This window comes from Alligator mississippiensis, chromosome 9 (assembly GCF_030867095.1).
Source record: "Alligator mississippiensis isolate rAllMis1 chromosome 9, rAllMis1, whole genome shotgun sequence".
Classification (NCBI taxonomy): domain Eukaryota; kingdom Metazoa; phylum Chordata; order Crocodylia; family Alligatoridae; genus Alligator; species Alligator mississippiensis.
In genome coordinates, this window is record NC_081832.1 from 2,182,680 (window position 1) to 2,194,230 (window position 11,551).

At 60.9% G+C, this 11,551-nt stretch overlaps 1 long non-coding RNA gene across 1 annotated transcript in view; it reads right to left on the reverse strand.

Moving 5' to 3' along the window:
- LOC132243417 (uncharacterized) overlaps positions 1-8,462 on the reverse strand; it is a 26,962-nt gene extending 18,500 nt beyond the window's left edge. The window contains exon 1 of the long non-coding RNA XR_009454988.1: positions 8,283-8,462. This is a non-coding gene — a long non-coding RNA (uncharacterized LOC132243417). The remainder of the gene's footprint in view (positions 1-8,282) is intronic.
- Positions 8,463-11,551: the final 3,089 nt, after the last annotated feature.

Sequence of the window (11,551 nt, forward strand, 5' to 3'; positions counted from 1 at the left end):
CCTGCCGCGTGCACGCCCCCCTGCTACTGGGAGAGCGCTCTTGGTGCTGCCTCCTCCATGGAGGAGGCGAGGTCTGGCAGGCCCGGAGCCGGGGGCTCCGAGAGCATAGGCACAGGTGTTGTCATGCTGCAGAGTCAGCGCTTCTCTGTCCCTTCCAAACCAGGCCGCGCACGCTGCTGTATGGACCGCAAAATAAAACCACAGCACCAGATGCGATCCCCTCTCCAATCGCTCCTCCCATCCCAGCCACCAGAAAGAACTTAGCAGCATTACCCTCCCAGCCAGAGACGTGCCCGGAGAGATGGATGGCATGGGGCGCGGAGCCACCGCCTTCCCCTGCAGCGGCTTCAGACACATCCAGGGCTGGAGCTGGCCCCGTGGCTCCGGGAAGCCGAGGTGCTCCAGTCCTGAGACCTAGGGCTCCAGGCCACGACAACCTGCAGCAATTTTCCTGGCGCGCTCAGTGTTGCTCCCAGGGCAAGCCTCAGAGCTTGCAGTGCAGGCATGGAAAGTTTCCTCAAACTTCCCAGAGCTCCCAGAGACCTGCCGACCCTCAACCAGTCCCTTCACGGTCCCTCTATTCACGGCAAGCACCAAACCACAATGGCTCCGTGCAGCACACCAGTGCCACGAGGCCCAGGGCTGCTTCCCACCGTTCGGCTGGGGCGGCCCCAAGCTGCGTGCTGGGCTCCAGGGCGCTGGGGTGATCCTTGCACAGCCACGCTCACACCACTAGTCGGGGTGAAGCTGGGATCGGCACCCCAGAGCCACGATTCTGGCTCATCCCACGGAGCTCGTGGCTGCCACTTCAGAGCACCGCTACATAGCAGGACTGATATGCCGCAGCTATCCCGCTGCCTCCAGGCTCAGCAGGGAGCTCCAGAGGAGATGAGCAAAACTGGTCTCAGACCAAAATGGCACAGCTCCGTGCACAGCGACCGAGTCCATCCCGGCTCCCAGGGCCTTCTGCTTAAGCAGACCAAGAAGTGACAGCTAAGCATGGACTGCGACTCGGCCACGGTCACACGGAGCTGGGAGGGGGACCTGGGTCCCGAGCCCCATCCATGTCCACTCCCTGGGGAAACCTATCCCAGAGCCAGGCCAGAGCGCCCTCCCCTGCTCCCCCATGAAGTCAGGACACGGCAGGGAGACTCTGATGGTGTTTAACCCCGACTCTCAAGCGAGCAGGGGTGGGGAGGGTGCCCAGCACTGCAGCCAGGCCCGGCTCGGCTCCCGCAGCCTCCTTGGCGAGGGGGCGACGCAGTCCCCGGTGCTTGCGTGGTGGGCAGCCGGCACTGGCAGCTCTCCCGCATTATGTAACCCGGTGCAAGGCCTGAGCAATCGGGCTGGCTTCGAACGTGCTGCGCGGCGAGTCCCGCCGTCGAAACGGCCCCAGCCAGAGACTCCCCCCGTCACCATTGTGCCCGGTAATCGCTTCCGACAGCGATCCCAAACGGATTCATTCAGCCCAACTAAGCCTGAATGGGGCTTGTCAGCTCCGGCACGCTGCGGAGAGAGACAAGGCCCGGACGGGAGCGGAGCCGAGCGGAGCAGGGCTCATGGGGCAGGAGTCAGCCCGGCCGGGGCAGGCACGGCTCAGCCCCTGGGGAGGAGACGTGCACCGACAGCTCCCCGGATCCGTTCCTCCCCAACACCTGGCAGCCCGCGCGGGATGACCTCCCCGTCTCCCCACCGCAGCTGACCACTAGCTCGGCCAGGTGGTGGGGTGGGGAGAGATGGGGTCACTGGGGAGGGACACGGGCATCTCCCCAAGGACGTCGAACCCTGGAACGTCACTTCTCTTGGAGGAGGGTCTTGGCAAGCTCGTGGCCCTGGACTGCCCAAGGGAGGTCCACGCTTCGCATCCTGAGCTCTGCCTGCCAAGCCCGGCTACCGCACAGCTGCAGCTGCCTTTCCCGGTTGCACCCCGGTTCTCAGCCAGTCTTGTGCCACGCAGCGACATCCCAGTGACCCACCACCCTCGCCGACCGTCTCGAAGCAAAGGGCCGAGCAAGCCACCCCCCTCTCCCCGAGCTCCATTTCCAGCCATGTGTCTGCCACGGCACTGGTATCTCGAGCCCAAATCCGCTCCCCTAGGCCACGTTCACATCCCCCGCCTTCACCTGGTGATCAATCCCTCAGCGCCCACCTGCCAGCCCTGCCCTGCCTTGCATTATTCCCCGCTGGCTTTCTGACCGGGCTGACTGCTAGGAGGAAGGTCTCCGGAGAGCATCCTCTCCCAGGACGGGGCCGGCGGTGCTCGCTGCACCTGATGTTCCCCTGCATCACGCGGCGCGGAGCCATCGGAAGGAATTACAGCCAAGCGCCGCTGGAAACGCCCAAGGGAACCAAGCCTTCCTCCCTGCCCAGACATCTCTGTAGCTGCGCAGAGACGGCGTCTCCCGCCGCAACCACACGGCAGGCCGCGGGCACGTGGCTGGAAAGGGAAAGGTCAAAGAAGTGCCTGAAAAGCCTGGGCTGCTTTGGAGACGAGTGCCGGGCCCCCTCCGTCCCTGCAGTGCAGAGTGACAGGCAGCAGAAGCTGGATCTGTCCCCGGCGCGACGTGCCAGGCTGCCCCATGCCACGGGTCACAAGCAGGGACGGAGGAGCCTGTGCGTGGCTCTCCCAGCACCCGCAAGACGACGCCCTGGCAGGGCCTCCTGGCCCAGGGCCGGCGCAGGGGGAGCCTAGGTTGCCCACGACCTACAAATGCAAGAAGCCAACCCCCAGCACCGGGCGAGAGCGTGCGGCCCAGGCCAGGCTCCCTCCCCGCTCCCGCGTGCGGCGTCTTAGGGGCATCTTTGCTCCGTGGGGGCCCGATGCCGAGAAGGGGGTCAGCCCCCGACATGGAGGCTGCTCTCGTGCCATTAGCAAACGGCTCGTGCCGGCTCCTTCCCGCAGCTGCTCCCGTCTCTGCTCAGCGGCAGCTCTGGGGACGTCTCGGCTCCTGCCTGCAGGTGCCAGCCCCGACGCAACCCTCCATTAGCGTCGCCCTAATGGCTCGTGGAGTCCCCAGGCCGGGCCAGGCAGCCACGCTCCCCCCTGCACCTTACTCCACGTTGCATTGGATCCTGCCGACACGGAGCTGGGCTCGTTTCATCTGTTTGCCCAAAGCACAACCAGACGAGACAGAAACTTCCCCGGAGCGTCCCTCTCTGCCTGGCTCCCTCCAGGAACGGGCCGAGCAGGGGTGCACACTGACAAGAGCCTCGCCACCCCTTCCCCCACGCTGGCCCCCTCCTCCCCACGCATCAGCCTTCTTCCCCGAGGGGTTGTTCTGCAAAAAGAGGAGCTCTCGGTCCTGCCCTCCCTGAGTACCCTCCCCGCATGGGCCCAGGGGTCGGTCCCCTGCACTGCTTGTGCAAACTCCAACCTTTGAAAAGCCTCAGGTGAGCTGGAGGGTCCCCCCAGCCTGGGGGCCAGGAGCACGAGTCCCCTGAGAAGAAGGAGAGAAGAGACCCCCTTGCACGGCACAAATGGAGGCACTGCTAGCAGAAGGTCCTCGGACGCCCAGGCCCCTCTGGCACCCGGCGTGAGAAATTCAGGCATCCCCAGCACGGAGCTGCCAGGCTTCCAGGTGCCTTTTCAGGGACTGCAAAGGGATTCACTCGCACGAGCCATTGCCATCTTTCTTTTGCAACTCCTCGGATGCTACAGACCGGGACGGCGGGCGCGTCGTGAAAGCATCCGCTCAGTCGGCACCGATCACTTCTCTCTCACTGGATCACTCCGAGTTTTTGGGGACAGTTGGGCCACCAAAGCTGACAACGAGCCCTTGTCCTGGGGTAGCGTTGGGATGCAAACACACCCCAACAAGAGGCTGCCAGCCCTTGCTACAGATAACATCCACGACAGTCGTGGTGCAGAGGCCGTGCCTGACAGCGTGGCCCCACGAGGTCTAATCTTTGCATCCTTTTGTCTCCAGGAACAGCGTTTCTTCAACGTGCGTTGCCTGTTTGTAGTGCATTTAATGGGGAGGCTGGTTGAAGCAGCAGGTGGAAGCTCGAGGGAGGGGGGCACCTTTTACACGAGCTGCCACAACAAGTCGGGGCGGCCGTGCAGAGCTCAGCCCCCTTTTCTAAGCACTCCCCACTAGCAGGATGCAATGTCCTGGTGCCCGTTAGGAGTCAAGCTCTCGTCACCACCTCGTCCCATCTGGTGGCTATTCACCCCCCCGTGCTGGACAAGTCTCCCCCCCCGTTTGTTTTTCCCCAGAGCGGCCATTGGGAAAGAACAGCAACTTCCCCAGAAAACCTGCAAAGCAGGCTAGCCCGGGCTGCACCCAGAGGACCGTAAGCCGTGCCGGTGCTGCCCTCAGCTGGTGATGTGAACGGCTAAAGCATTAAGCAAGCGGCTGAGAGCAGAGATGAAAGCAGAGCCCCCCAGGTGCCACATCTAAGGCATGCTGTAGTTGGTCCAATAAAAGATATCAGATTGACTCAAACAACCTTGTCTGCCTGCATCGAATGGCACTGGCCTTTGGGAGGGGTTTCACCCTGGCAGCGTGCGAAGATCACCAGCTTGCAAAGAAGAACTTTTCCAACTATTTGAGTTGGTCGAATAAAAGAGATTGGATTTATCCCGAGAACCGTGTCTGCCTAAGGTCACCGTGTATCCCTTCAGAGACGCATCTCAGATCGTTTCTGCTCCAAAACCAGGCTGGGACCCTGCATTTTCCCCTCTGGCTTTTGCTGCAAGGCGCATTTCATTTGGGAGGAATCCCAAGAACCCGGGGTCCTGCCACGGCATCGTTTCAGAGGGAGAGCTCACGGGCTGGGTGGAAATTTGTGCCGCTCGAGGCCTTTCGACACCATGGGCATGCGACAGAAGTATATGGGGAGGTACGAACCAAGGGGGGGCCACGTTGGATGAAGATCTCTTGTGCCAATGTAAGTTGGCACTTCCTGGGATGCCTCCACCAGTGTGCAGTCAGTTCCCTTGAGGAACAACAGATCTAAAATGTTAAGGACCCAGCGGCTCAAGGGGCCGCATAATCTTGCTTCCCGGTGCTTGGACTGAGCCACAAGCCTCTAGCGCAAAGGGGACACGGAGCCGCGAAGGGTCCCCAAAGTAGGGGTTGGATTGTGAACTGCAATTCCAGTCCCGTGGAGATGGCCCCAGCAGGAGCCTGGAGAAAGCTCTCCGGGGCAGCTTTTTATGTAACGCTGCCAGCATTTCCCCCCGCCCCCGGCGCGGGCGAGAGCAGGTGCCCACCCCGAGCGGCAGGGAGCTGACAAGCTTTTAAGATCATTAGTGCGAGCGCTCGGTGTCAGAGATGCTTCACTCCAGATTTGCTCCCCCGAGACCTTCCATCTCGCATGCAAAGAGCTGCTGCGCCAGCCCACGCGCCCGCTCCTCCCGCCTGCCGCTCAGGGCCCTGTGCTGGAGGGTGGGAGCAGGCGGCGGCTGGAAGAGGGCAACGAGACCAAAGGCACGGGCAAAACACTGCAAGTGAATTACTAGAGACCGTCTCACAGGGCGCTGCCCTCTGGGCATCGGGGGCACCGGCGGAGGCTGCACCATCCCAGCGTCCCCCCGGATGGGAATCTGCAGGGCGACCCCCGCGCTTCTGCTGCACGAGAAGCAAGAGCCTTCCCTCCGCAGAGCCGAGGCTTTGCATGTTAAGGCCGTGCACCGAGTTGCTCCTGGTCGTGCTGAAGCAGGAGGTTGCAGGGCCTCAAATACAATCCTTTCGCCCCCAGAGCAGTGCCTGGTTCCTCGGTCCTTGGCACTGCCCGCGCCACAGGGCACCCAGGTGGGATGAGAGCGAGGTCCGTGATGGAGCGGGGCATCCGCCTCGTCTCGACTCCCTGCCGCGAAGCAGCCGTGCTTTCCCCCCTGCCGGGCTTGTCGCAGGCAGAGGGTGGACAGGCTGCGGCAGCAGCGAGCCCACGCGCCCCTGCTCAGCAGATGACTCAGACCAGGCTCTCTGGGCTGCAAAAGGCAGCAGCGGGGCCTGAGAAACGCAGCGCTCCAGCCTGCACGGGCAGCAACCCATCCTGCCAGGGAGCCTGGGACGAGGCCTGCCGTGACCCAGGGCTGGAGACAGGGAGGGAGACACGCACGTCCCCACCCGACACCCACCACCCTCGCTTCGCCATCGTCTCCCAGGCCCCGCCGCACACAGACGCTGGTCCAGGGGCAAAGGCGCTTCTCGGCTCCAGATCATTTCCTGGCAGGATGAACAGCGAAGCACCGAGGAGCAGAAACGCCGGCGGGTGGGGAGGGTGCAAACGGGGACGAAACCCTCACTCCCCTGCCAGGGACAAGCTCTTTAAGCAAGTTTCCAGCCCCGAACTCGAAGATGCAAAACAGAAAAAGAAAAGAAAGAGAGAGAGAGAGAGAGGGGTACAAGGGAATCTTGTTCTGCAGAATTGCATCCGCCTCCGAAGCACTTAGCACTGCTAGGCCCGCGCCTCCCCCGGGAGGAGCTGACACAGGATGAGTTCAGCTGCCTGGTCCCCGGAGCGGGGGAGAGCGCTGTTACCATGGGATTGCCAGGAGGAAGCTCCCCCCAGCGCCGTGCAGCATCTCGCTGCCAGCTGCCTGCAGCACAGAGCCCCAGGGCAGTAGCCGGGCACAGGCAGGGCTCTGCATGCCGGGGGGGTTGCGCCGATGCCACCAGCCTCCTAGTCACAGGGCAATCTCCAAGACATGCATCCCACAGGTGGGCAGTGAAGCCCGCCAGCGCCTAGAGACACTAACACTGCCCTCCCCACCCGCACCCGGCTCTCCCGTGATGGGACAAAGCTCCCTGCGCCAGGACGGCTGCGTGACACCAGGTCCTGCGGGCTCGAGCCCATCGCTGCACAGCACAAGCCGGACAGATTTCTTCGTGCTCGCGGGGAAAGGAGGCAGGAAGAAAACAGAGCGAGCCTGTGCACCACTGGGCAGGAGCAGCCCACACAAACTCCACCCTGGCACCCTCCATGCAGCGCCCAGGTCCCAACATCTCCCAGTATCAGGCCACTGGGAACCCAAGGTTGGATCCGGATCTGAATTTAACAACTCGAGCCCGGTTTCTGCACATGCCTGAGCCTTTTGGGATCAGCCCAGAAGAGCTGCAAGGCCCCAACCCAAGCTGCCCCCATCACTAAGCCTCGCTCGCTGCCCCCTGCTCGGGGTTGCAGCCCCGGAGGCATGAGCAGGAACAACTGCCCCTCGCAGCGACTGCAGATAGCCCGGGAGCGGGGGGACTTCGCACCCAGCCTTGTCCAAGGCAGAGCCGGGCCAGGCAGCCGGGGACTGCACGGCTCATCCTGGGCTGGGCACGGCGCCATTCATTCTCCTCCATGGGACTGTAGCAGTTTGGGCGGATTTATCCAGTGCATTGCTGCTGTAAATTAAAATGCCAGCCTTGAGGGATGAGCATGAGAACAAGCCAGTAAATCACAGGGACGTTCGCTCCAATCCCAGCAGCAGCACTTTGTCTGGGGGGTATTGGCCTGCAAGCCACCCAGACAAGCCCTCAAAATCTCCGAGCATCTCTGCCTCACACCCCTGAAGGGAGCGGGCATGTCGTACAGGGAGGACACACAGAGGCCTGCCAGCACCAGCAAGCTGGCAGCAAGTGCCCTCACCTGGGGTGGAGGGACCGGCTGTTCAGGCTGCCTGGAAAACAGCCTCCTGGGGCTGCAAAGAACATCCCGGCTTTGCAAACTGGACCTGAGCTCTTGTATCCCACAAAACCAGCCAGACACAGACATGCATGTGCCACGAACCCCATGAAGACCCTCACGTGAGACCTGGGAGACCCACAGCCAAGATCCATGCTCTGCATCAGGCAGGGTGCCCACACCGCCTGGTGCAGGGAGCCCGGACCTCCTCAGCAGGGAAACAGCCCACGCCGAGCTCTGCAGGCCACCGGCAGACGGGTTCCCACACCCAACGGCGCTCATTTAAAGTCTGTGCTTAATCAAAGTCTCCGGGGCATAGACAAGTCCTGCTTCTCCAACCAGAGGATCTTCACCACTCAGCTCCTGGCCATTTTACACGCAAGAGTTTCCATCTCAACAGACACTCTCCAGGAACAGTTTTGGCACCGATAAAGTGGCATCCTCCACCGGAAATGGTCTAGCACTTCCCCGCAGCCGCTCAGCATGGTCAAGGAAGGGCCTTTTCCTTACACCCAGCAAATGAATGAGTGTGGAGAGCGATTGCAGCCCCTGGGCTGAGCCGGTATCAGTGTCCGGGGGGGACCCCGCTTCAGCCCCACCGGGATGCAGCCCGTCCCAGCAGCCAGGGCTCAAGCAGCTCATCCTCGAGGCAGCATGTCCCTTACCTGGGAGTCCCCGATGGGTGATCCTGGTCCCCGAGGGACCGGACCGGCAGCAGTCCCCATGCCTTGCTATGTGCCAAGCAGCTCTTCGCCAGCTGGACAAACACCTCCCAGCAAAACCAGCTCCAGGGCCATGCAGCCGCCTCCTCTGCTCCCCTCCCTGCCCTTGGATCCTGCAGCTGCCCAGCTCCAGCCTGCCCAGGTGTTGGGTGTTGGGGTAAATTGGTGTCTCTGGGACGAGCCATTAACCCCGTCCTGGCCCAACCCAACCCAGCCCAGCTGAGGGTGCATGCATCTCACTGCAGCTTTGCAGGGGCCGGTCCTTCCCCACTCAGGGGTTAGGGAAGGACAAACCCTGCTTCTTCCCAGGGAGACTCCTCGAACCCACACTCCCACGGGCAAAGCCTGGCTGGTCATGCCTGAAGCTACAGGCGAGGCAGCTTTGCAAGATGGGAGCAAAGAAAACCTGCGAGGACCACGGCCCTTGCAACAAGAGGGAATCCGGGAATCCAGCCAAACCCAACGCTCCTGAGGGAATTCCCCCACGGTCCCAGCCCCTCGGCCCCCTGCCAAGTAGGGTGCAATTTTGCAGGCCAGCAGTGTCGCGTGCACCGAGGGGATGGGATCCCAGAACTGCTGGCAGCATGTTGTGAGCAGGGCACCTTGGGGCCAAAAGTCTCCTCGGCCCCCTCCAAAGCCAACCCAGCCACCCCGCCGCTTCAAGAGGCAACCAGATGCCTTCAGCTAATTCTCCTCCGATCCTCCCCTCCCTCGCAATCTTTTATTTTGCTGTAAATCACTGTTTCATAAACGCGAGAGACGTGATCTACGAGGACAGAAATTGCCGGCGACTTTTAATTTGGGTTCTGCCAATTTCTCTGTTCCAGATATCGATTCTCCATAAAGATGAATCCCCGCTCCCCAGCCTGCATCGACGGGCAATCTCTGCGCGTTTTTGCTTACTCCTGGAGAGTGGAAATACATGGTATATTAAGTGTCAGATCTCACTAATGAGGAGAGGGGGAGAAATCAATTGGCTCCTTATATTTTGATCCCGAAGACAGGACTTAACAAGTTCTGTATTTTGACGGCGTGGGCCCGAGGACGGTGCAGAATGACTAACGCTGCGGACAACAGCTGTCGGCCCCTACGGAGATATCGGAGCTGATGATAGGGAGGGAAGAAAGAAATAGGCCGTGTTTGATTGCTTCAGATAAATTTATATTCATATTAATTCACAGAGTCTTGTAAAGTCTCCTGGCTAAATTGATGGCCGGTGCCTCCCAAGTCAGCAGTTACAGCAGGCCTGACTCAGAAGCTGAGATCATCAGTAAGTCTACCGTTTTACCTGGCCAAAGCTGCGTGGGGTCGGGGGTGCGTTTTTAGGGGACCCCTGCTTTCTTTCAATCTGGGGTGAATAAATATTGCTCCTTGCGACCGCAGAGAGTGGCTGAGGCTGGTGGGCGCTGTGGGAAGGGCAGCAAGCTCCGGGCAAGTTTTTCCTGCCCCAGCTCGGACCTACCCTCCTCCGGATGAGAACAGAAAGCAGCAGCGATGAAATCCTGGCCTTGCTGTAACCCTCGGCACCAGTCCCGGTGACTTGCAAGGGGGCAGGAGCTCGCCCCGGCTCCTTCGCCAGCTGTGGCACTCTCCAACCTTGCGCTCGGCCAGCTCTTCCCGTGCCCTCGCCTTGCTGTGGTCTGCAGCCACGTGCGGCTCCCCGCTTCAAGGGCTCTCCTGGCCGGAGGCTCAAATGCAATGCAGCATGCTAGAGCGCGTGGTGTGGTGTGGTGCGTGCCAATCGACCACTAAGAGGGTCGTTTCACTTGGGTCCTCATCCACACGGGACACCCAGGCTCCAGCACTCGGCCCCCTTTAAACACGGGACCTTAAAGATGTGCTAAGAGCCTGTGAAGGCCTGGGGAAAAGGGCGACTCCAATAACCAGCACCTGCAGCTAACGAAGAGCCCCGGGCACATGCAATGAATACGTCCTTGTCCTCGCTCCCTGCACATCTGTCACAGGACGCACACATCTTCATCAGCGCCCACCGCGGATGGGAGAGGACTCGATTCCCTTTGGCCCATATTTCTTGTCCTGAGAGAGCCCGGCTGGATTGCAGCTGGCAGCGGTGTCGTTCATCTCTCGGCGGCTGTGAAATGAAATGCTCGGCTCAAGCTGCCTCAGAAAGATGCATCGACTTCTTAAAATGACAGATCTCCTCTTCCAGTGCTGCTCAAACGCTTCTTGTGCAGAGGTGCGGGCCCGGTGCTGTGGACCCCGATGCCCATTCAATTAAGAGAGCTCAGCCGCGCTGCACCGGGAGAGCTCAAAAGGCAGTGTTATTTCTGAGCTCCGGCCCAGCGATTTATCCACAGGGGATCTGAGAACTGCTTCAGAAGCGAGGGCACCTGCTGGGTTTGCTGAAGAAAAGCTGCAGCAATTGCTATCAGCTTCCCACATGCAAGGAGTGCAGGCCTCTTATCTATGATAAAACCCCAACGAGCGTCGGGCCAGGCAGATCCCTCCACGGGCCAGATACTCAAATCCCATCACAGAGAAAGGCAATCCTGCCCCTGTGATCGAGCAGTGTCCGTTCTGCCCCACGCTCACGCCGGGGAGGGATGGTCCTTAAGAAGGATCTGTTTGACTTAAAAAGCCTGCTAACAAAACTCCTAGGTGCTTCCATAGAAAATGATCTTCAAGTCCGACCCCCTGCCTGGGCAGGAAGAAAACTGGGCTCAAATGACCCCAGCCAGGTAGGCATCAAGCCACTCCTTAAGATTTGCTAGCTCGCTGGGGCCAAGAGAGGCTGGCTCAGGGGTGCTGGGGACACTTGGATGGAAGAGGCTGCATAGGCCTGGGAGTAAATGACCCGTGTTGGTGCCTGGAGTCGGAGGAAGGGGCATCCTTCTCTTTCACCAGGAGATGCAGGAGCCCTGAGCTACCAAGATCCACATACACTACCACAATAGGATGGTGCACAGCGACAGCGCTGCCAGGGAACCGATGCCTTAAACGCCACGAGCCTGGAAGAGAAGTCAGCGCACGCAGCCGCTGGGGCATTCGGACAGCACTCGGACGCGGGCACGTCCAACCTACACCGGCAGAATGATGGAAACGCACCGGGATCGGATCTGGAGGCAACGCAACAATATTTGTGCGCAGATGATGAGTGCTGAGAGGACCCTCCTTTAAGTGTGATCCTGGCTGCCGCCTCGATTCATGCTCCCTCCAGGACGGGAAAGGCCAGAGTACCCGCTGGGAGGAGG